This window comes from Hyla sarda, chromosome 6 (assembly GCF_029499605.1).
Source record: "Hyla sarda isolate aHylSar1 chromosome 6, aHylSar1.hap1, whole genome shotgun sequence".
Taxonomy (NCBI): Eukaryota; Metazoa; Chordata; class Amphibia; order Anura; family Hylidae; genus Hyla; species Hyla sarda.
Window position 1 is genome coordinate 242734099 of NC_079194.1, and position 26813 is coordinate 242760911.

The following is a 26813-nucleotide window of genomic DNA, read 5'->3' on the forward strand; positions in this document are numbered from 1 at the left end:
CTGTCTATCTACCTATCTATCTACCTACATACTTACCTACTTATCCATCTAGCTACCTATTTATCTATCTATCTATCTTCCTCTCTAAGGTCCAAATAAAGGCAGCACATCCGAAAAATAAAAATTGAAACAATAAAAAATAATGATGAGGGGTGCACACATGCATAGGACATGATGTAAAGACAATATTTCAGTAGCCTCCACTTGGTGTGCAGCATTTATCCAATTACTATCTATCTCATATCTATCTATCTGTCTATCTACCTCATATCTATCTATCTATCTATCTATCTATGTCATGTTTATCTATCTATTTTTCTGTCTATCTATCTCATATCTATCTATTTATCTATCTCATATCTCTATCTATCTCATATCTATCTATCTACCTCATATCTATCTATCAATTTATCTATCTATCTCATATTTATCTATCTATTTTTCTGTCTATCTATCTCATATCTATCTATTTATCTATCTCATATCTATCGGTCTCATATCTCTATCTATCTCATATATATCTATCTATCTATAGAGAAGGAGGAGGACAGCACCTGGTCCCAGCTGCTGTGCAAGTGATCATCTGGATAACCAGTCCAGAGTGTCAACATCCAAGCAGACTTGGTCACAACACAAAAGCAGCAGACTCCAATATGTAAAGAAGGCTGTGGTCTTTATTGGTTACCAGCAGGACAACGTTTCGGCTATGGGTTAGCCTTTGTCAAGCATGAATAACAAGTGATATATATATATATATATATATATATATATATATATATATATATATATATGGTACAAACATTTGTGATTGGTACAAACACAGGTGTGAGTGCTTACAATTATTTAGAAGCCGCATCCCCAAAATACTCGCCTGCGTGCATATGACATCACTCACTCCCTCCTTCTGATAGGGGGAGTCATAACCTCACTAGTCCTTATTCATGTACTGCGCATGCGTCAGTTCTCCGCATGTTTGCAGAATGACCTGATAATCTCCTGTTCATGCCCGTCAGTATCTGACTTTCGCTATGGATCCCGGACATCTGTGTCACAGAAAAACTGTGCATTACGATGCGGTCCTGCGGATGCGCAGGAATTGAGTATTTTTATCTATAACTAAGGGCACGGGCATAACAGAAAAGTGAGATCAAATAGAAAAAAGAAATTGTATTATTTCAAATAATCGGAGACTGAGATTATGGTGAACCACTGTTTTACAATCAACATTTTACAATTGTAATATAGTCATTTTTTACATTACATACATGTACAGAAATTAAAACATCAGGAACAGGTCAGCGTGGTCAAGATGTCATCATCCATTCAAGTGTCTTTGTGTAAAAAAAAAAGTGTCATGTGCCTTAAAATTACCTACAGAGAGATAAAATACCAATTAATATTATATTATCCACACTGAACAGGACAAAGAAATCAGAACGAAGGGACAAATGAAAAAAAGGGGGAAAATCTATTTTAAAAATGTAATAAGATAAATAATAAATGGGGAAGAAAAGGGGGACAGAAGAAAAGAAATAAAAAATATTAAAAATAAAAATGAAAACATTTAATAAAAAATAAAAATTTAATAAAAGTGAAAATAAAAAATTACCAAAACAATAAATAACCCCCCAAAATAAAAAAATTTTTTGTCACTATGACTACATGGTCACATGTGTAAATGAACCATTGAGAGTATTTTGGGGATGCGGCTTCTAAATAATTGTAAGAACTCACACCTGTATTTGTACCAATCACAAATGTGTGTACCATATATATATATATATATATATATATATATATATATATATATATATATATATCACTTGTTATTCATGCTTGACAAAGGCTAACCTATAGCCGAAACGTTGTACTGCTGGTAACCAATAAAATCACAGCCTTCTTTACATATTGGAGTCTGCTGCTTTTGTGCTGTGACCTATTCTGCTTGGATATCTATCTGTCTGTCTACCTCATGTCTATCTAAATTCTTGTAGGAGAACCGCACTCCTATGCTGATTCCGGGTGCAAGCTGGTCCAACCCAGGCAGGATCCCCAAAATGTAAGAAAAATGCAGCAACACTCCGTATTAGATGAAAAATTGGAGTTAGGCTTTATTCATCATGTGAAATACACAACGTTTCGACTGTCTCACACGGTCTTTGTCAAGCTTGACAAAGACCGTGTGAGACAGTCGAAACGTCATGTATTTCACTTGATGAATAAAGCCTAACTCCAATTTTTCATCTAATACGGAGTGTTGCTGCATTTTTCTTATCTATCTATCTCATATCTATCTTTATGTCATATCTATCTATCTATCTCATATCTATCTATGTCATATCTCTATTTATCTATTTATCTCATATCTATCTATCTATCTGTCTATCTATCTATATCATATCTATCTCATATCTATCTCATATCTATCTATCTCATATCTCTTTATCTATTGATCTCATATCTATCTATCTATCTGTCTGTCTATCTCATATCTATCATCTACCTATCTATCTATCTATCTATCTATCTGTCTGTCTATCTATCTCATATCTATCTATCTCATATCTATCAATCTCATATCTATCTATCTCATATCTATCTATCTCATATCTACCTATCTATCAATCTCATATCTATCTATCTATCTCATATCTATCTATCTTATATCTATCTCATATCTATCTATCTCATATATATCTATCTCTGTCTATCTCATATCTACCTATCAATCTCATATCTATCTATCTCATATATATCTATCTCTGTCTATCTCATATCTACCTATCAATCTCATATCTATCTATCTCATATATATCTATCTCTGTCTATCTCATATCTACCTATCAATCTCATATCTATCTATCTCATATCTCTATCTATCTATTATCTACCTATCTATCATCTATCTCATATCTATCCATATCTATCTCATATCTATCTATCTCTGTCTATCTATCTCATATCTATCTCATATCTATCTATCTCATATCTATCTATCTATCTCATATCTATATATCTATCTCATATCTATCTATCATTCTATCTAACTATATTTCTCTGATAATGATACACTTGGAACAACCCCTGCATACACAAGGACAAATCAAGGACAATTTTCCTTTCTTGGCTTTTGGTTAGGGTGACTTCTCTATAAAATCCTTTACGTATGGAGAATGAATTATTCCCATAGCCATTTCTGCTTGTACTGCAGCTCTAGCAGCATGTGCCTGGATCTCACACTGTACATTCTGTTTCGTGACATTTGCTATCGTTTCATGCAGACATATGTGGGGAATTACAAACAATTGTGGGTTGGTAGATTTTCTCCCGGTTTTGCAGCATCTGCACTTTTTGACAGAAGTGTGAAGCTATGTGATTGGCATACGGCTATTTTAGAATCTAATGCACAGTTTATCTCGCCGAATATCTGCTGAGCATTTATTGGCTTTGGTTAATGCTTCTTGCCTAAAGAGCACGGTTTTTCTTATTGCAGTTCGGGGCGGTATTAAGTGTAGAGAGTAACAAGATGTATTGGATATGAATCTCATGGCGTCATGGCTTCCATTAGAACAGGATCTGCAGTATACATGTCATTAATCTGTTATGATTTTCACCTCCCTTACTCTTTTGGCCGATGTTCACACTTGATGTGGAGAGACACCGCTGCATACTGGGCGATATAGTTGCCAAGGCAACCATACAAGTGCCCAGAAAATAATGGGGGAGATTTATCAAAACCTGTGTAGAGGAATTCTATAGCAGTTGCCCATATCAACCAATCAGATCTCTTCTTTCATTTTGAAAAAGGCTTCTGAAAAATGAAAGAAGCAATCTGATTGGTTGCTATGAGCAACTGCACCACTCTTCCTCTACACAGGTAAGTCTTTCCCATTGTGTAAAAACTAGAATAGGACCCAAGCATGATACTATCTTAGTCTCATAGGTGTACATTGGCAACCCAGGTGCCCACTTTGCAGTGCCATCACTCAGTGCCTCATTTGTAGATGATGTGGGAGAGTAACATTGAAGGCACACTTTTGGGGTAGGGTCAAACATGCCACATTTTGCTGCATATTTGCTGCTGCTTATTTTCCTATCCATTGAAGTGAATGGGTAGCAAAGTCAGCTGCAGAAAATATGCAGCAAAATACAGCACGTGTGACCCTACCCTATAGGTGCTTCCCATGAAGGACAGGCTGACCACTTTGACCCTGCCTGATCACAAGAATAGGGGCCCTGTGTCCCCTAACACTGCCATTCCATTACATTCTATGACAGTGTTTTCCAACCAGTGTGCCTCCAGCTGTTGCAAAACTAAACTTCCAGCATGCCCTACAACGTCTCTAGCATGAAATGGCGTAGTACTGGGCGGCGACCACCACCGCCGCAACACCAGTGCCCACAGAGGGAACGACCCACTGGCAGAGCGGCCCCAATGCCACTCAAACCAGTCCCTGTGCCGTGCCGCCCACAGACACGGCGCCACGGCAGCAACGGACACCGCACAGCACCACACCAGTGTGAACAGGGTGTAAAAGCTCACTCACCATGTGCTCCCAGTCAAATTGGGAGGCTGCTAGAAAAGAAAAGGCCCTTGTGTAGCTACCTGCTACTTTATATAGGGTTGGGCTGAGGGGGTGGGGCAGAGTGCTGACCAATAAAAAATGAAGGGACAGAAAACACAATGTGAATTCAAGTAGAGAAAGACATGGTCGCACAAAGAATTTCCTCTGTAGTATTTATTTATTAATGTATTTATTTATTGTTATAAACTGGGAACTTAGATAAATAGAACATAACATAGAGTATGTTTTATACAGTATAATTAAAAGGTTTAACTTTCCTATAAACGTTCTATAAAAATTTAGCATTTTATTTATCATATATTATTATTATTATTTTGAAAGCTGGAATTGGAATCAGTATATATTCTTTTTAGACTCCATTCAAAACTGACTCGACGTCCCAGTGTGTACAGTGTGTACAGTGTGTACAGTGCTAAATTGGTGCAACATAGAAAATAACATTAAAATGTATTATTAAAATAATTGTCAAAAACAGCAGGACCAGCCAACTGTCTATTGCATATGAGGTCCGTGGGGCTCTCCCTGGACAGATAATTTTGTGAAAATAAGGATTGGGCATGTTGGATTTCAGTTGCTCAATTCTTTTTTTTTCTTAGAGGTAAGTCACCGCCAGAGTAGTTGAGCGGCTGCTTACAGGGGAACTCCAGTGGAAAACAATTGTTTTCAAATCAACTGGCTCCAGAAAGTTAAACCGATTTGTAAATTACTTTTGTTTAAAAATTGTAATCCCTTCAGTACTTATCAGCTGCTGTATACTACAGAGGAAGCTGAGTTGTTCTTTTCTGTCTGACCACAGTGCTCTCTGATGACACCTCTGTCTGTGTTAGTAACAGAGTTGGAGCAAATTCCTATAGCAAACCTCTCCTGCTCCGGACAGTTCCTGACATGGACAGAGGTGTCAGCAGAGAGCACTGTGGTCTGACAGAAAAGAAAAACTCTATTTCCTCTGTAGTATACAGCAGCTAAGTACTGGAAGAATTAAGATCTTTTAATAGAAGTAATTTACAAATCGGTTTAACTTTCATGCACCAGTTGATTTAAAAAAAATTGTTTTCCACCGGAGTACCCCTTTAAGGGTAGGGTCACACATGCAGTATTTTGCTGTGTTCTTGCTGCTGTGTATTCTCCTACCCATTGAGGTCAATGGGTAGCAAAATATGCAGCTAATTTTGCTACCTATTGACTTTAATTGAGACATGAAGACACATGATACCTTTCATACAGTGATGGCCGTAAATATTAGCACCCCTGAAATTTTTCTAGAAAATGAAGTATTTCTCACAGAAAAGGATTGCAGTAACACATGTTTTGCTATACACACGTTTATTCCCTTTGTTTGTATTGGAACTAAACCAAAAAAGGGAGGAAAAAAAGCAGATTGGACATAATGTCACCCCAAACTCCAAAAATGGGCTGGGCAAAATTATTGGCACCCTTTCAAGATTGTGGAAAAATAAGATTGTTTCAAGCATGTGATGCTCCTTTAAACTCACCTGGGGCAACTAACAGGTGTGGGCAATATAAAAATCACACCTGAAAGCAGATAAAAAGGAGAGAAGTTCACTTAGTCTTTACATTGTGTGTCTGTGTGTGCCACACTATGCATGGACAACAGAAAGAGGAGAAGAGAACTGTCTGAGAACTTGAAAACCAAAATTGTTGAAAAATATCAACAATCTCAAGGTTACAAGTCCATCTCCAGAGATCTAGATTTTCCTTTGTCCACAATGTGCAACATTATCAAGAAGTTTGCAACCCCTGGCACTGTAGCTAATCTCCTTGGGCATAGACAGAAGACAAAAATTGATGAAAGGTTTCAACGTAGGATAGTCCGGATGGTGGATAAGCAGCCCCAAACAAGTTCCAAAGATATTCAAGCTGTCCTGTCCGGCTCAGGGAGGATCAGTGTCAGCGCAAACTATCTGTCAACATTTAAATGAAATTAAACGCTATGGCAGGAGACCCAGGAGGACCCCACTGCTGACACAGAGACATAAAAGAGCAAGACTACAGTTTGCCAAAATGAACTTGAGTAAGCCAAAATCCTTCTGGGAAAACGTCTTGTGGACAGATGAGACCAGATAGAGCTTTGTGGTAAAGCACATTATTCTTCTGTTTACCCAAAACGGAATGAGGCTTACAAAAGAAAAGAACACAGTACCTACAGTGAAATATGGTGGAAGTTCAATGATGTTTTGGGGTTGTTTTGCTGCCTCTGGCACTGGGTGCCTTGAATGTGTGCAAGGCATCATGAAATCTGAGCATTACCAATGGATTTTGGGTCGCACTCTACAGCCCAGTGTCAGAAAGCTGGGTTTGCGTCCGAGATCTTGGGTCTTCCAGCAGGACAATGACCCCAAACATACGTAAAATTTAAAAAAAAATGAAATGGATGGCAACAAAGTGCTGTAGAGATCTGAAGTGGCCAACAATGAGTCCAGATCTAAATCCCATTGAACACCTGTGGAGAGATCTTAAAATTGCTGTTGGGAAACGGCGCCTTCCAATAAGAGAGACCTGGAGCAGTTTGCAAAGGAAGAGTGGTCCAACATTAAGGCTGAGAGGTGTAAGAAGCTTATTGATGGTTATAGGAAGCGACTGATTTTAGTTATTTTTTCCAAAGGGTGTGCAACCAAATATTAAGTTAAGGGTACCAATAATTTTGTCCAGCCCATTTTTGGAGTTTGGTGTGACATTATGTCCAATTTGCTTTTTTTCCTCCCTTTTTTGGTTTAGTTCCAATACACACAAAGGGAATAAACATGTGTATAGCAAAACATGTGTTACTGCAAACCTTTTCTGTGAGAAATACTTCATTTTCTTGAAAAATGATTATCTGTCTGTGATTCTATAACCGAAAATAAATGTTTTTATTCTATTGGGCCAAGAGTCAAAGAAGTGTTCCAGTGTTCCCAAAGCTGATGGCAAGCATGCCTCCTTGCTTCCCTCCATTCCTTTACTTGCTAGATTGACAGTCAAGTCAGGGCTTGGCTTCCAGCAGACTGTCGATGAAGCAGGAATAGGGATGGGAGGGGGAGAGTCAGCATTCCATCCCACTTCATGGACCTGGCAATGCCTCACTGACACTTGGCACCAGAGCATGAAAGCATTTTCTTTAAGAACAGAGAGATATATGAAAAGAATCACGTGTCTCCTTGCCGTAACAGCTATCTAAGGGTATGTTCACACTATGGAATCTCTGTGATCTCTGAATATCTCCGGGCAGTGATTCTATCTGTTAGGTCATCTCCATAGATGGCAAAGATTTGCCTTAAATAATAAACATGTTCATTTCTTCTGCATGAAGGTCCTCCTTAGGTGCTGCATCACTATACCCTGCTGTTCATTCTTTCCACCACTAGTTCCTATTAAAAGGATAACCAGAATGTTCCTTCAGCCAAGACAAAATAACGATTTCCATTGTGAGCAGCCTACAGATACTATGGGGTACATGTGAATTCCCCATACAGATATACTCATTCACAGAAAACCTTCAAGAAGTTAGGCATTTGCATACATGCGTGGGTGTCCAGTCCGCCCTCCATTTAAATAAGTGCCTCCAGGCAGCTCTCTTTCATGGCACTGAGAACGGCTGCCCCCCTAGCCCCAGGTGTTTTTGGGGATAATTGTCTGCTTATTTTCTCTGTTTTTCCCTTACTTATGACTATATCTTTGCATTATCCTTCCTTAAGTGTCTTTGAAGGATTGGGTTGCATGAGAAATGTAGACTAAATTAAGATTTGCCATTTCTTAGGCAATATTTAGCAATTATTTATATAACAAATGTAAAGGCTTCCCTTATTACATAGAAAGGTACCTTCACAATAAGCTGATCCCTACTGAGACTCCAGACTTCATAGGTTATCCTTGAGGCAATCTGGCTATGAGTGCTTAATTTCCCTGCAGCGCCACCACAGGAGAAATTAAACATTACACAGTATTCATTAAAATTATTGTGAATCTTTGTGATAGAGGACTAGATGGGTCCTCTAGAGCAGTGGTCTCAAACTGTGGCCCTCCAGATGTTGCAAAACCTTAACTCCCAGCATGCCCAGACAGCCGTTGGCGGCTCTAGAGCAATAGACACTCTTTGTAACCACTTTCTACTCTGACCAAGGGATGAGAATCTTTAAATGGGCACTATCATTAAAACAAATTTAGCTATTGCACTCCTAAGGGTATGTTCACACTGCGGAATTCACACAGAATTCCATGAGCAGAATTCTGCAAGTAGAATTCCGCGCAGTGAACATTACCATCAGTGTGAATGGGTCTTCTGCAAGACCTGTTCACATTGAGGAATTTCCACCACGGAAATTGTTCTGCACGGAGAATGAACATGTTCATTCTTTCTGCAGAATTCCGCGAGCACTGCATAGCTGTCAATGGTGCTGCATGGTCCTACTGCCGAAGTATTTTCGGCGGTGGCCATCAGACAGAATCTCCGCCCGCGGAATTCTGCGACTGGAGACTCCGCAATGTGAACGTACCATTATGGTAAATAAAAAATCTTTCTAATGTACATTGTTTAAAAAAATTATGTTTTCTATGTTTTATTTGTGTTTAAAAAAGCTGCCACTAGGTGTCTCTCTATTTGTCCTAAGCACATTTCCCCCCATCTCTTGCACAGACTTTGGACTCCTACTGGCCTGGCAAAAGTCCATATCACAAAATGCTGAGCGGTGTGTGTACAGCCTTATCCATTGAACTGCTCTGGGCTGTGTGTAGCAGAGTGATGGAGAAAGTTCTCCCCTATATGACTTCAGATAATGCCATGCCTGCTGGGTAACGCCCATTCCCAGTCTGTGAATCTGACTGAGAGTGAGCAGAAAATACAGAGCAATATCAAGGTAGAAAACTAACAAATAATAAAAATAAAGGCAGAAGGTGGTTTATCATGATGGGGGCAGTGAATTGAGAGGATTATAAAATTTAAAAATATCCTGAGAGGTACTTTTTAACAGAGGACTCCCCTCTATTTATTTAGAATTAACCTATTAGGGTATATGGAAGTAAGCTTTCCAAACTGGACAACCCCTTTGATGCATACATTTTTATACAGCTACCAGAGATCTCCCCTAGTAATTGCTGTATTTTATTTTTCATTTAATGTGATTCTATGGGCAAAAGCTTAAATTATAAGGTACAGACTGATCCTTAAAGGGGTACTCCGTTGCTAGACAAAGGATAGGGGATAAGATGTCTCTGGCTCGGCACCCTGGCCTTCTGAACATTTTTGTTCAGAACACCGGCTGTGTTCAATGGTTTTCATGCCCCCTCCTATAATGTCTATCAGAGACACAGAGACACAGCGCTTGGGTATCTCCGTATCTCCTCTAAAGATATATTTGTAATATCCCAGTACAGGATATGGTCCTGTACTACCCTTAGGCCCTGTCAGGTTGAGTCCCTCAGTGACCTGAGGGCCATTCTGCAGTGCCTCCCCTGCTGTTGGTATAATGTTATTTATTGTTATAGGCATATAGTCAGTATGCTAATGTATAGACAGTATAAAGGACCTTTGGAGGACTAATGTAATTGACCACCCAGAGAGCACCAGCTTAAAGGACATCTGCAGTGTTACAAACACTTATCTCCTATCCTCAAGATAGGGGATAAGTGTTTGATCGCGGGGGTCCGAACGCTGGGGCCCCGGCGATCTCCTGTACTGGGCCGCGGCTCTCCCATGCAGGGGGCGTGCCAGCCGCAGCATGACGTTGCAGCCGGCACGCCCCCTCCATACATCTCTATGGGAGAGGCGAGGAGGCAGCGTTCGTGCCCCCCCCCCCTCCCCCATAGAACTGTATGGGGACGGGGAGGAGACGGGGCATCACCATCGACCTCTAGGTCGACGCTACGCGCCTTAGCGCTCACCATGAGCGCTTATGGCGGCGCCCCGTTAGGGAGATCGGGGGGTCCCAGCGGTCAGGCCCCCCCCCCGCGATCAAACACTTATCCCCTATCCTGTGGATAGGGGATAAGTGTAATGCTGCTTCAGTTGTCCTTTAACACATGACCCGCAGCTTGACCTATGGGCTTCTAGTACAGCTCCCCTTTATAAGCAAGGGAGGTGCTGCAGTCTGTCTCTTTTGCTCTTGCTTCTGAGGAACAGTGGAGACCAGCAAGGAGATTTATTAAGCTCCATAGTAGATTCTTTTTGCTTCTATACGTGCTGCGACTTTTTGATTTTTGCTTATTCCAAAGCACATTTCTGAAATCTGCTCACGTAGTAATTTTTTTGTTTACTTTGCAGTGGTCATGTATTTATCAAATGCCATAGTCGCTATTTATGCTGGGGATCGCCCCTAGCAACAGACTACAAGGGCAGGATCTGCTCCCCCAGTATATATGCACAACTGCATTTGGGATTGAGCACCTCCAGCCATTTGAGACCACGTTTTTTGTTGTTGTTTGTAAATTTATACGTGGAGGTGTGTAAACTCCATATGTAATGCGCCTTGAACATTTTCCAGGCAGCATTAGGGTTGCACCTGTGAGGCCATGCACCTATATCAGCCAACTTGGGTGGGGCTTGTAGCCTGTCTCTCCCTCCTCCCATTGTATGTGTGCTTAGTCACGCTGGAGGGAACTGGGAGCAGGCTGCATGTCGACCTAGTGCTGCTGTAATTGCCCACTGGCCCCTGGTTTTTGCTTTATACGCACAGGTAGGTTAGCGTTAGGTCCCGTGCCATCTGAGAAACCTTGGCGTTGGTGTGCGGGCTCTGGTGTGTCCTTCATATAAGGATACACTGGCGAATGTCTCAATTTTAACATCAGTGTTGAGGGATTAGCCAATGTCATTGTATACATCTACCACAGTAGTGCACCTAAATTTCTGTATTGTATTATTATAATTGTGACACATCCACACCGTTTATCTGGTGTAGGATTCTATTGTGGCACTTGTAGTCCGCTGCAGGCATCCTCCATTGTATGCATTTTTATGCTGGGGATCGCCCCTAGCAACGGACTACAAGGGCAGGATCTGCTCCCCCAGTATATATGCACAACTGCATTTGGGATTGAGCACCTCCAGCCATTTGAGACCACGTTTTTTGTTGTTGGAAGGAAAAAAAAGTAGCATCTCAGTTTAACCCCTTAACATTGAAGGACTTATATTTACGTCCTCCGCCGGCTCCCGCCATATGCAGTGGGGTCACACATTGACCCCGTGTCATATCGGGTCGGTCCCGGCAGCTATCAACGGCTGGGACCCGCGGCTAATACAGGACATCACCGATGGTGGTGATGTCCTGTATTAACCCTTCAGACGCGGCGATCAAAGCTGACCGCCGCGCCTGAAGTGAAAGTATCCCGGCTGCTCAGTCGGGCTGTTCGGGACAGCCGCAGTGAAATCGCGGCATCCCGAACAACTTACAGGACACCAGGAGGGCCCTTACCTGAGATCCAGGCAGGAGCAGTCAAGCGCCGATAACACTGATCACAAGCGTGTTAATACACGGCAGTGATCTGTGTAAGAGATCAGTGTGTGCAGTGTTATAGGTCCCTATGGGACCTATAACACTGCAAAAAAAAAGTTTAAAAAAAGTGTTAATAAAGGTCATTTAACCCCTTCTCTAATAAAAGTTTGAATCATCCCCCTTTTCCCATGAAAAAAAATAAAACAGTGAAAATAAAAATAAACATATGTGGTATCGCCACGTGCGTAAATGTCCGAACTATAAAAATATATTGTTAATTAAACCGCACGGTCAATGGCGTACATGTAAAAAAATCCAAAGTCCAAAAAAGCTTATTTTTGGTCACTTTTTATACCATTAAAAAATGAATAAAAAGTGATTAAAAAGTCCCATCAAAACAAAAGTGGTACCAATAAAAACTTCAGACCACAGCGCAAAAAATTAGCCCTCATACCGCCCTGTAAGTGGAAAAATAAAAAAGTTATAGGGGCCAGAAGAGGACATTTTTAAACGTATCAATTTTCCTGCATGTAGTTATGATTTTTTCCAGAAGTGCGACAAAATCATAACCTATATAAGTAGGGTATCATTTTAACCGTATGGACCTACAGAATAATGATAAGGTGTCATTTTTAACGAAATATGCACTGCGTAGAAATGGAAGCCCCAAAAATTTACAAAATGGCATTTTTTCTTCGATTTTGTTGCACAATTATTTTTGACTAATGTCACTGCAAAGTAGAATTGGTGACGCAAAAAATAAGCCATAATATGGATTTTTAGGTGGAAAATTGAAAGGGTTATGATTTTTAAAAGGTAAGGAGGAAAAAACGAAAGGGCAAAAACTGAAAAACCCTGCGTCCTTAAGGGGTTAAAAGTCGCATATGTATTCCGGGTCCAACCTGGCTTACAGAAAGTGCATACGTCTGCAGAAAAGGACATTAACCCCCCACTTTAACAACTGTTCTTGTTAAAGTTATTAATTTTAAGGTTGAAAATACACACTGCACACCTTGTTAATTTTAGGACACGTACATGCTGACATACATGGGGCATTATATTGAGGGGCACATGACGGGGGCAATATATGTGAGGGGCACAGCACATGGGGCATTATATGAGAGAGGCACATGACAGCCCTCACATATAATGCCCCTGTCATGTGCCCCTCACATATAATGCCCCCTGTCATGTGCCCCCCACTTATAATGCCCCCTGCCATGTTTCCCTCACAATAAATGTTCCCTTTTATGTGCCACTGAGTTTTCATAAGGTGCCCCTGTGGTGTTTTCTACAGCTTTCTTACTTGCATGGGTGTTTAATGCAATAATTTTTCTGCTAATGTACACACGCACACACTCACACACATACAGACACACACATTCACACAAACACTTACTCACACACTCATACTCTATTGCAGGATCTTACAAAAACGAAAATTAGCTAGCCCAGCAAACTGCTTGCGGTTCGGGCACTGTGCGAGCCGCAGTGACGTGTTCTCCCTGCGCCGGCGCGATGATGTGATGTCATCGCACCGCTCTGCTGTGAATCGCGTCCCTGCAACTCAAATTCTGCAAACAAAGAGCAAGCAGCGTGAGAAAGGGGGGTTAATGGTGGAGCGGAAGCTGACAGCTCCCGCTCCACCATGCTAGAGTACGGAGGTGGGGGCAGCAATCTCTCCCCCCTTTTTCTGCCACTTTCCCCTCCATTACTGTGCATTTTAGTTTTTTTTTGGGGGGGGGGCTTCACTATTGTTTATGTACTTGCTGGTGCTGTGCTGTCTTCCTTCCTGACGTAAACTTCTTCCTCAGCGCAGCGACGCAGGACTCTGCCCCCTAACGTCACAAAATGCAGCCTCAGAATTAAACAAAAAAGCCTACGGATATTCATGGTGCGGCATAGTATGTTTTTAATATTTTTTCATTTCTGAGGGGGTGGATGGGTTGTTTTTGCGGGATAGTTGGAGTGCAGCTTCTTAGTGCCAGGCAGGTCAGTCAGGGTGTCACCCGCTGCGGTACGCCCCCCTCCCCATCACTCGCTAGCAACGCTACTTTTCTGCTTTAAAAAATGCTTTTGTAAGCGAGTTTCCCGGTTTTTGCTTACGTGCGATTTATTTATCAAGGTCGTGCGACTATTTGATAAATAGGTCGTATGTAAGCAAAAGTATGTTAAAAAAAATTGTCCTATAAAAGCCATACGTTTGAAAAGAATGATAAATCTTCTTCCAGATGTCTCAGTGCTAGTGTCCAGCTACCTGGAAGGCCTCAAATCTACCGTCACTTCCAGTCAGTCAAGTCTATGTCTGCTGTCACTACCTATAGTCTAGTCAAGCCTAAAGTCAAGAATCTAAAGTCTATTACAAGTATAGTTGGTCCCAGCAAGCTGCAAGGTCCTTCTGTGTTCCTGGTCACCTCTCTGGGATTCTGGCCTAGCTGTGAAGATAATGACAACTGACCTCAGTAAAGCTTCCGTTAAACCATAACCTGGTCGTGGACTCTCATTTCACTGCCTAGCCATTGGGATAGCGGATATATCGTTTGGGTGGTTCCCGATACCCCAAAACCACTCTGGCATCATGAAAATTAGGGGTTAATAACATCTTGCCCCTGGGGTTAATACTATCTGCCCCATCCACCTACACCGCTGCACCCCATGGTCCCGCCATTCACCGTGGCTCACCACATATGGATGGGGTATGTCAGCCACAGTTTTGAGCTGTGGTCGCCAGTAGTCCGGCACATAGCAGAGATCGCTCCATGCATGCAGATTACTGGGGTGCCGGGCAGGAGATTGTGGGGGTCCCAGCAACTGGACCCCTGCAATCAGACACTTATCCTTGTGGGTAAGGGACAAGATGCCTTGGGGCAGAGTACCCGTTTAAATTCTATGCCATGTTCTTACAGGCCTTTACTGAAGCTTACTCCACTATTTCTCTCCCAAGTGGTGGTTCTCATAGTCCAGGAACTGTTAGTTAATTCAATACGAGTCTGGAATTTCTTCTTTTTCTCAATGACATATTCAGAGAAATGTATCTTCAGAATTATGACGTCCTGTTGAACCTTGATAAATTATCATCTACATCTTCATTCAACATCTTTTATTCTTGAGCAAAGTGTGGGAATTCCACCTAAGCTGTGCGCAGTATACTAAAGAGAAAATCATTTCAGGTTGCTATGGCTGAATATCACTGACTTATTGAAAATCTATAGTGCCTGATGAAATGCGAAATATATCTAATTCCAGAAGCCGGCAATCTGATTCATAAATCATTGCTTCCAGTTTTTAGGTTTTCTGTATTTTCTAATTCCTTTATTCTTCGCTACCGGACTGGGAACATACAGTCACCGCAAACAGAACCTGGGGCGCTAACTGAGTCAGCAAGAGCCTTAGGGAAAGAAGAGAGAAGCATATAGCTGATGGGACAGAGTAGGAGGAGGAATGCTGAGAGTGGGTGGGATGAGCTGACAATGCAATAGGTGTAATGTGCCTCAGTTCTATGTATTTAAGGTGCTGTCCAGGGTGCTGGAATCCTGCAGAAGGCAGATACACCTCTTGTTGTTAGGCAGACACATGCCATAAATCTCCCCCATACTCCCATTCCAGTGCAGCACACTTTCCTTCCATTGATGCTTCCAGAACTTTCCAGATTATGATTTATAGGCCCTGTAAAAGGCTGAAGTTACAAAAGCGTCTACATTGACGTAAAGTGCTAAGAAGAGGAATAGTAAAAGGTATACAATGTCACTGATCCCTCATACTAATTGTTACTATGATACTTCCCCTAAACATAAGCTAAATGCTTGAAGCTGCAGCTTTATTTAATGGATGGCAACACAGAGAATTCCACTAAGCTGCACATTCACTATGGTCTATCTTATCTACAGTTCCTGTCAGTACTGTATATTATTCTCTGTTATCAGGTATTTCAAGCTGGGGAAAGGCTTTGTCTCACTTGTCTTCAGTTCTATAGCTGGCCATACATTATTTTGTCCAGCAACAATTTTTCCTGATTCCCAAATACACATGCAGGGCCACGTGTGCAAAAGGATTGGGCATGTTTCAATCCATTTCTGCCATTGATGGAGAGTCAGGGGCCTTAATACACATTAGTGGGTTGGCCGATCCTATCACAAATGTGTATGTTCAGCTTAAAGGGGTACTTCGTCCCTAGACATCTTATCCCCTATCCAAAGGATAGGGGATAAGATGTCTGATCGCAGGGGGGGTCCGGCCGATGGGACCCACCGCAATCTCCGGACCGGCACCCTGGCGTTCTGAACATTTATGTTCAGAACACCGGCTTCAGGTAGCCGTGATTGAGATGTCATGTCATGCCCTATCCATTCATGTCTATGACCACAGTCATCATGCCCCATCCCATAGACATAAATCGAGGGGGCATGACATGACATCACGAACACGGCCGCTTGAAGCCGGCATTCTGAACATAAATGTTCAAAATGCCAGGGTGCTGGCCCGGAGATCGTGGGGGGTTCCAGCGGCCGGACCCCCTGTGATCAGACATCTAATACTCTATCCTTTGGATAGGGGATAAGATATCTAGGGCGGAGTACCCCTTTAATATGTCACTTTCATTTGATTCAATTGTTGACATGTTGCCCAGATAAGTCTAAAGTTTCGATCGAAATGGGTCTCACTCCTGAGATCTGCTGTGATTGTGAGTTACAGCTGATGATGTGTGTGGCAGCATGCGCCTTACTTCATGTCTCTAACTCAAATCCCACCATTTCATTGCTTAAGTGAAAAGGTCTGATTTGGGGGGTCAGCAGGGCAGTGGATCGTGCTGTCTCATGTGATTTAAGCTTTTGACATATCTGGACAACATATCCACAGTTTAATGAAAAAACAGGAATGTTTTAAGAGCCTCCAGACATGTTAGGGAGAAAACTCCCATTGTCAAATGCACCCATAGACCTACCCAATGGAGCCCAAAAGAGTATGTCAGGCTGGGATATGTCAGTATGTCTTTATTTTATTTTTTATTATGTAGATAAGCCTTGCCAACTATGTTCTTCTATATAGAGGTATCCAGAAAAAAAAAAAAAAAAAAAGATATACATCAATTACATTCACTAACATTGGAGCCTATAAATGAGGTATGCCACTGTATGTGTCTTTAATAGCAAACATTATAGACATCCATCAGAGGTATACATCCCCCTACCCATTTGTATACATCCCCTGTACACTGCAAACACAGTCTGAATGCACACTTACTTAGATGTGTAAATGGCATTGAAGGCTCTTTTTCTTAAAGGTTATGTCCATTGCAATCACCGCATTCTACCATTTTTTTTTCTATACAGCCCTTATTCAGACATTTGTCTAAGTGGTTACTGATTTTAAATATGTTTAATGGGGTACTCCGATGCTCAGCGTTTGGAACAAACTGTTCCGAACGCTGGAGCTAGGAGCTCGTGACATAACAGCCCCGCCCCCTCATGACATCACGTCTTGCCCCCTCAATGCAAGTCAATAAGAGGGGGCATGACGGCTGTCACATCCCCCTCCCATAGACTTGCATTGAGGGGGCGGGGTGTGACATCATGAGGGGGTGACGAGCTCCCGTCTCCAGTGTTCATAACAGTTTGTTCCAAACGCTGAGCAGTGGAGTACCCTTTAAGGTCAATGGGCCCACCAAAGTACCTGAGGAAGCTCCAGCAGGTCCCAGTATCGCCTCACCCAAAAATCCAATCAAAAGTGAATGTTACACCTAAAATATCTATGGATTATAGCCAGATACTGAAACATGTTCTTTTTGATCTCATCTATTTCTGTTTATCTTTATTAAATTGTATGGGGGCAACCATCTTGCCTAAGCTGCTTTTAACAGCATTTGGAGATATGCTTTACAGCAAGCACCATGGACCTGGCACAATAGACGAAAGCAAAGTACATTGACTTCTATGGGAGAGATTTTTATCTAGACATGCTCTGTGACCTATGCAGAGGTCATGCCACTTGGGGTGGCAGTGCACTGAAGATCAGTTATTGTGAATGACCTGATCTGTATAAATATTTAAAAAGGAAGGAATAACTTCAACAAAAAATCTTTAAAATTAGCTTAACATAAAAACTTTAAATCTAAACAATAGTTAAATTTGTAATGACTCTTTCAGACCTTTATTAAGCTCATCAGTTGCTGTTAGGGGTACTCCTTTTGAGTTAATGCACAAATAACTTATTAGGATTCATTGATAACAGGATCAGTGCGCACAAAAATAATAGTTTAGGATGATGAACATCTTCCACATAAACTGATGATAGAGCCCCAGAATCACTTCCTCTGACAGGCAAAAAGTATACCATACCAACCTGCCCCCTTCTGGTTAATCTACCAAATATATGTTTGCATGAAGTAGAATGAAAGGAGATTAAAGGTTATTAAGAAAAGGGTTAGAGTTCGTTTGTAATCTGTAACTATGAAGACACTTAGGTCTGCAGAGAAGCTGTATACACCAAACGATAGGTTGTTAATGATCTGATGGAATCTCTCCTATAGGCACTTTAAAGGGTACCTTTCATCAAAATAACTTTTGATATATTATAGATTAATGTATGCAGAATAACTGCCAGGGAACAGTGCTGAGCTTGTATGTGTCCCGGCTGCAGTCTGAGATTTAGGACTCCAGCATGAGTCTGAAATCTATAAAAAGGCTTGCGGCCAGGACTGGTAGGGAGACCCCTAGTGGTCATTTTTTCAAAGTGGAAAATTAAATAGAAAGAAGCATATTTTTTAATAACATGCTATTGGAAAGTTATTCTGCAGACATTAATCTATAATATAGCAAAAGTTTTTTTGATGAAAGGTACCCTTTAAGAGTGTGACATGTGTTGCATACATGCCTTGCCCGGCCCCAGCACCACTTCCGCCCTCAGCCTGCCCGGCAACTTCCCTCATTGTCTTAACAATGGCCCTGCACATCTCAGGGCCGTTCATCAGTGAGTAAAGGGTTGGACAGGCTATCAGAAGGTGATAGGTGCTGGACCTGTCAGTTTCAATGGCAGCGCTTACACCTCCTGGCAGGGGAAATTTAAACTGATCTGCATTCCATTCATTTGTTTCCTGTACTGTCTTACCTCCAATATCGGACCTTTTGCCTTATCCCTCACTTTGCCCCTGCTTCCTGACTTTGTACATTGTTGCTCTATAGTTTTGACCCTTGCCTTTCCCAACTCTGTTTTGTCTTTGACTTTGTACTATAGCTACTGTAGGTAGGGACATTAGTTGGGGCTAGATACAGGTCAGCACTGAACCCTAAACCCTGAACATGACACAAGTAATCAGCTTTTATCACCAGCCATGCATTGCCCCTGGAGTGTGTGTGCCAAATAAATGGTCGCCTGTGTAGTAAATTAATGATCTGGGTTTACCAGAGCTCTCTGCATTGGTTCATTGGGGGTCCTGAGCTATGGAAACAAGCCTCCTTGAGAATGAATTCACACATGTAGGTAATGATGTGAATTCTACATGTGGATCAGGAGGCAAGTGAAGTTAGGCTGCAGGGGTGGACGCTATGGTCTGTCTTCAATGTGTAAAGGTCAGTCATTGCTTCATAGCCACTCTGCATTCTCTGGTTTGAGCTTTCATCTCTTCATATGAACATACCAGTTTAGCCCTGAATGACGTCAGTACAACTCGCCCTCTCATCACTTATCCTACTGTCTGCAACAATCAAGATGAACATCAGCCTTACATTACTGAGAATTGTCCAACAAATCAATGTCTTAAGAGGCTTATTTCCTCCATTCCTCCCTTCGCCTCATCTTCCCTGTATTTTATGTATGTACCTGGCTCGCCAAATGCTCTCACGTAACTCTCTTGTAATTCTATTTGTATACATGTTTATACATACAAAGATTCCATAGAATACCCAATGCTTTCTAATAGTAATAAAAATAATATTTGTAGATTTAGTCATTGCGAGTGTATGCTTCTATGGAGTCAGCGTCATGTCCTTGACTTATATAATACAATGGTACTAAATAGTTCCTGTAGCTTGGAAATCTCAGTCTCAGGGCCACCTGGAAAGAGTTTCGCCATTATTTTTCATAAAGAATCACTGTTGCTATGCTTTGACTAGATGTTTAATTGAATATACAGAAAATTCCCAAGGCACATGTGGGCTGTCATGTGGGCATTACTGTGTCAGTTTAGTAATGCTTTTACCTTGTCTTATAATACTAGTAGGTATGTAACCCATGAAGCATCACTATGGAAGCAACATGAAGCACAAAATGTGATAAAAATGGAGGGAGAAGAGGAAGGAGAGAGCAGGGCATTGCCTGCATATGCTGTACATGACAAGGAGATTGAAGGTGCAGTCGACTTAACCCATTCATCTTAGCAGCCTCGCCCCCTATCCTATGTCGGGGGAAATAAAGATTGAAATATTTAAAAACATTCTAAACATTCTAAAAATGTAAAATAGTTGATCCTTTGTTCTCTCAAGAGATAAGTATTCTTACCAACATTTAATTCACACAAATCTGGATATCTATGCCCTGCCACCCGGGAATGCACCAGAACCGTCCACTTTTAGGAATGGTTTGCATTAATCCCCTACCTTTTTGTGGTCTAGTTTGTGGGATTGTTTCCCTAAAATTGGGACTGTATAGATAAGCATGTGACAGAGGTAAGAATGCATGCCTCCTCCCCCCCACATTCCCAGCAACCATCTTTTACAATGGTGAATTGGTATTTCCCCTGCAGTGTCACCATCAAATGAATGGTCATCTAATACATGGACAGCATGGGTTTGCTAGAGGTAAAGTGGCTACTATCTCTTGTCTGGGATGGGGCTCAGAAGCTAAGGAAACAACCATATGTGGCGGACACGCTGCTTTTTTCAAGCGTTATCTACATACTAGAGTCTTTTTTCCATGCTGACATTCTCCAGGTTTTTTACATTTTGTATGTAGAGTTGTAAATATTCACAGTGGATTGTTCCAATATGCAAAGATTCCGCTACAAAATCTACTTGTAAGGCTATGTTCACGGGGTGGAGTTTCCGCTCAGATTTTATTCTGCCAAGCTAGCAGTGGATTTTTTGCAGACTTCAGGATTCTGCATGGAATTGTGTGCAGAATTTGTGCTGAATTTATGCAGAATTTCTTGCGTTCAACACATTGATTTCGGACGGAATTAAGAGTCCTATTGACTTCAGTGCTGCGGACTTCTGAAAAAAACTATTACCATGTTGAATGTTTTAGCAGAATCCAGAATTTCCGTGGCAGAATTTCTGCAGCGAAAATTCTGCAATGTGGAATCTCCATTCAACACAATGGCCCTCATTTACTAAGAGTGTTGTGTAGGTTTCTTTGTGGGTTTTAAAGGGTACTCTGGTGCTTAGACATCTTATCCTCTATCCAAAGGATAGGGGATAAGATTCCTGATCGCGGGAGTCCCGCCGCTGGGGACCCCCGTGATCTTGCACGCGGCACCCCATTTGTAATCAGTCTGTGCAGCGTGTTCGCTCCGGGTCTGATTACCGGAAACCAGACGGACGACTGCGTGTGACATCACGCCTCCGCCCTGTGTGACGTCACGCTCCGCCCCTCAATGCAAGCAATGCAAGCCTATGGGAGGGGGCGTGACGTCACACGCCGCCGGCCTTGTGGTCATCCGTAATCAGACCCAGAGCGAACACGCTTCGGGGACTGATTACAAACGGGGTGCCGCATGCAAGATCCCGCGGGTCCCCAGCAGCGGTACTCACGCGATCAGGCATCTTATCCCCTATCCTTTTTTTTTTCACATGCTCTGATCTCTCTGGTTTATCCCCTATCCTTTTTTTTTTTCACATGCTCTGATCTCTCTGGTTTTCCTCAACTCAAATCCATCACATTTAGCTCAAATCCATCATATTTTATGTGGAAACCTTTGTAAATATGTTGTTTTTTTGTGAAAATGTCGGGAACACGCCCCTTTTTGGAGACCACACCCCCTCTTCCCAGCCCCTTTTTCAGGTTTTCTTAGCAAAATGGAGAGTTAGTCAGGGTTTTTTCAATTCTGGCACAAATTCTGGCGCAGACAGAATTTCTGGCGCACAACCCTACAAAACATGTCGGGTTTGCAATAGTAAATGAGGGCCAATTTGCTGTCAATTTTACTGAATTTCTCGGCTGGATTTTTCCAGCGGCTTCCGCTTGAAAATTCCGCCCGGTGAACATAGCCTAATACTGCTGCATCCAATTGTTCTGCGGATTTGCCATGCGATCTGCAGTGGAGAATTCCATACTCTTTTCGAGTTAGAACACTGCATACAGTACGTCCTATTCCAGTCTGCTTAGCTTGCTAGAAGTAAGGCATTTGTTATAGAATTATTAAGGTTATATGGGAATGCGTCTTCATTGTGAGCAGGCGTGTGGGCAGCCATTATTGACAAGCATTTTTCCACCCACTTGTGTTAGGCCAGAGATAACATGTGTCAGCAGTGATGAATAAAAAGTTGGGGTGGGGGATCATTTGCATTTCAATCATTGCCCTCTGGACAGAGACAATGCATCATTCAGTGAGTGTCTCCATTTTATATGTTCTCAGGATTTTTTTTTTTGTTCCGCTTTCTATGTTTTTGCATAATATATATGTAAAACTCTCAAACTAATTTTAAGTTAAATTATGAATTCAATTATTACAGCAGCGTTAATAATTTAGATCATTGGTAGAAAACCGTTAAATTAATACTGAGTCTGATTTTATTACTCATTTTTCTTCCTGCACAATGTATGAGTGATGGTTTTTTCAGTCGTCATTGCTTGGTCTTACAATTACAACAGAAAGGATTTAGCTCCGGGCTTTCCGAATAAATAAAAGGTCTTTCAAGGTGCATCAAGAGGGACTGTTGAGGTATTTCTAATGGGTACAATTAGCTGCAGGTTAGGTTCACATGTAGTATTTGTGGAGACACAGGGGGACGTATTCAAAAACGACTGATTTAAATCACACTTTTTTTTTCCTCACATTTTTAAAGGTCCATAGTGCTGCTTTAGCACTTTATTTTTTTTTTTGGTGCCCAAATTTTTTTTCACCACCAAAATTGCAGTTTGGCGCCAAATTGTAAATCCCAGAAAATTCCGGCAGAAGCATTCCAACTAATATTCCATGTTAGCTAGTGCCCAGACAAGTGATAACTGTGTGGATAAAACATGCTTAGGGGTTAAATGTAAGTGCCGGTGCAGTGACCGTGAAAAGAAATAAATATATATATACATTTTTATCATTTGCCAATATTTAATAATTTTATTTCAATTATTGATTAATAACACTGTGAAATGGACTCTTACCCTTTGAAAATATCATGTAAAACATAAAATTTACATCGATACGCCCACTTTGGCAAAACTGGCGTGACTAGTGTAAACCGTGGATCATTCTCATGTAAAACACTTTGAAGATCTGATGGAAACTTTTTTGAGCCAAATTTTTTGACGCAAAGAGTTTTTATTATGACACCCACAGTGTAATTCAGCTCACCCAAGTAACTGAAATCTCATGCATGGATTTAGAGTCCTCAATTTGACAACAGCAGCAAAAATACGGAAAAGCTAATATAGCACGTGTGGGTGGAACATTTTCACGTTTCTATTTCAAGCCTTCAAAATCTGCAAAAGATAGCTGGTAGCAACCAATGCGTTTCAGGTGTAAAAGCTGCCCTTAAAGGGGTACTCCGCAGCTCAGCGTTTGAAACAAACTGTTCTGAGCGCTGGAGCTGGCACCGGGAGCTTGTGACGTCATAGCCACGCCCTCATGACATCACACCCCGCCCCCTCAATGCAAGTCTATGGGAGGGGGCGCCACGCCCCCTCCCATAGTCTTGCATTGAGGGGGCGGGGCTATGACGCCACGAGCTTCCGGCTCCAGTGCTCAGAACAGTTTGTTCCAAACGCTGAGCAGCGGAGTAGCCCTTTAATCACTGCTCACTTTGTCATGCCATGATTAAGGGCAGCTTGTACCCCTGAAACACGTCGGTTGCTACCAGCTATCTTTTGCAGATATGTCATTTTGAATCCTTGAAATAAAAACTTAAAGATTTTCCACCCACACTTGCAGGTTTCCTTTTCCATATTTTTGTTGGGTTCACATGTAGCAGTAGTATGGCACGTGACCAGTTACTTCTACAATGAACATTTATAAATGCGTTTTTTACAGGTAAAACACATTTTATTTAATGTAAAAATAAAAAATATAAAAAACACTAAAAAAAAAAAAAAACTATGCAGCCAAAAAATGCATACAGTTTTGCCATGCAGTGGTAGCTAGTGTGCTATACGTGAACCTTTAGGCTCTATCACAATTCCAGATTTGTATGATTTTTATATTTTTGTCCACTGATCCATATTGGTGAGTGTTTTTAGCCTGTAGAAATTGCTCAGCAAAAGCAACGAAAAAAAAGGGGGTATGATGCTTACCTTAACAGTAGATGTTTTACATGTAAGGTCATTTTGTGTTACATACGAATAGTGTTGCAGATACCTATTCATATACATAGGATTAAGATGGTCTTTCGATGACAAATCTGATATATGTGAATGGTGCTTTAAAACAGTGTTTTCCAAGCTGTATCTCTCGCTGTATCTTTCGCTGTTGCAAAACTAAAACTCCCAGCATGCCCGGACAGCCTTCCTCAGAATTCCACAGAAATATTCAGCTCGGAAAATTCAGCAAAATTTACTACATTATTTGCAATGGGATTCTGCTGTCTCTTTCACACACATTCTGCTGCGGAAATTCTGCATTCTGGATTTTGCACAATCTAAAGCCATGTCTTAAAATTTGGCAGAATTCTGTTCAGAGCCATATTGAAATTAACATTCCGTTCAAATTCCGCAAATCTGCAGGAAAAACGCATTCTGCTTTTCTGCACGGAATTTGAGCAAAAAAAGCAGAATTTCCACCGTGTGAACATACCCAGATAAACCTACACTTCAGAATTTCTGGGCGGGAATTCTCAGTGCGGCCAGCGCCAACTTATTCAGTAGAACCGCAGGGACATTGCCTTTCCCGATAGATGGCAATACCTGCAGCGTGAATTCCATTAGAACATGAAGCAGCTTCAATGTTCTGGTGCCATTATTGGATCAAAATTTTCTGACAGAAATTCCACCCATAAAATTCCGCAGTGTGAATTGGTTAATGGAAAACCCATTCACCTGCATGTTACCTTCTGACCAAAATCCAGAAGCGGAATTCCGGTCACAAATTTTGGAGTGTGAACCTGGCCTCAGGGTGTATCCACACATAGTGGTTGTGCCATCATGTTTTTTTCTGTGTCTGAGGCTGGGTTCACACCAAGATTTTGCTATACGGTTCCTGTATCAGGTTTTTGATAAAAAAAAAACGGATTCCTCAAAACCTGACTAAACTGTATCAAAACGTGTGTACAAATTTTTATCTGTATACGGTTTGAAAAATTATGTCCAGTTGCATCAGTTTTTTAAGAAAAAAAAGTATACGTTTTGAACTTTTCACTAGATTATGAATAAAGTTTCACTTGTTTGATTGAAATTCCAAGAAAAAAACCATATGGTGAAAACTGGATGGAACCGTACGCACATACAGTTCTGTACGGTTCCCATTGACTCCAATGTTTTTAAAAAAAAGTATACGGTTTAATACGGTTTTTCACCTGGACCAAAAACCGTGGTGGGACACGGTTTTCTGTCCAGAAAAAAAAAAGTAAAAAACCGAGTGGTTTGAAAAACGGAGACAACCGTATACAATATGGTGCATACGGTTTTGAATGGGAAGTCAATGGGGAACGGTTTTCTGTGCGGTTGCATACATTTTTTTCATGAAACCGTATAGCAAAATTGTGGTGTGAACCCACCCTGAGCTGTTTTCCAAAAAATGATTGATTTTTCATTTATTTGCAAACAATATTTACATTTTTCTGTTTAGTTGCAGCTTCTATTTTTGCAGAAGGGAAAACGGGATCTTCTGCCAACAAGCTAGTCACTTTTGCGAAGGCTTCTAAGGAAATCAATATGAGAGGTTGATAAGATATAGGTTGCCAAGGAGGTTATCGTGGTGCTGAAAAGGAGGGTAGCATTCTAGCCTTACATTCTGGTGCAATGGGGATATATTGGAGGCAAACAAAGGAGAACGTCCAGCACTTGATGTCCGTTGCAATAGTGTTTATTGGCATAAAAGCAGATACATGAACAGGACAGAGCGTAAGCCTACGCGTTTCAGGTAACAAGACCCTTAGTCATGGCAGGTGTCATGACTAAGGGTCTTGTTACCTGAAACGTGTAGGCTTACGCTCTGTCCTGTTCATGTATCTGCTTTTATGCCAATAAACACTATTGCAACGGACATCAAGTGCTGGACGTTCTCCTTTGTTTGCTGTATTGGGCGGTTGCGCTTCCGCCAGTCCGTGCACACCTGTGTCCAGTGGGAGGTGAGAGCTGTCTACTTACCGGCCTTATATATTGGAGGCAGGTTGGTTTTCGTGATGAGTAAATAAGTGAGGTAAAACATGATGTTTATGGCTTCTGTTTCAACATCACATGAGCGATCCCACAATACTCCTATCTGACACTGTACGAGGAGTTTGCAAAAAATATGTCTCCGTTATTTATTCTTCTAGCTTTTTCCTGTGTTGTTAGTAGTCAAATCATAATGGGGGAGGTTTATCAATACCTGTGCAGAGGAAAAGTTGCCCAGTTGCCCATAGCAACCAATCAGATCGCTTCTTTCATTTTGCAGAGGCCTTGTTATAAATGAAAGAAGCGATCTGATTGGTTGCTATGGGCAACAGGGCAACTTTTCCTCTGCACA

The 26813-nt window shown here is 41.4% G+C and overlaps 1 protein-coding gene and 1 long non-coding RNA gene across 9 annotated transcripts in view; one reads left to right on the plus strand and one right to left on the minus strand.

Annotated features, from left to right (window-relative positions):
- BRSK2 (BR serine/threonine kinase 2) overlaps window positions 1-26813 on the plus strand; it is a 215428-nt gene that overhangs the window by 42622 nt on the left and 145993 nt on the right. The window lies entirely within an intron of this gene.
- On the minus strand, window positions 941-26654 carry LOC130276871 (uncharacterized). The gene is made up of 3 exons (XR_008845274.1): window positions 26453-26654; window positions 25918-26003; window positions 941-1331 (listed from the first exon to the last, which is right to left on the minus strand). It is a non-coding gene; the product is annotated as an uncharacterized LOC130276871 (long non-coding RNA).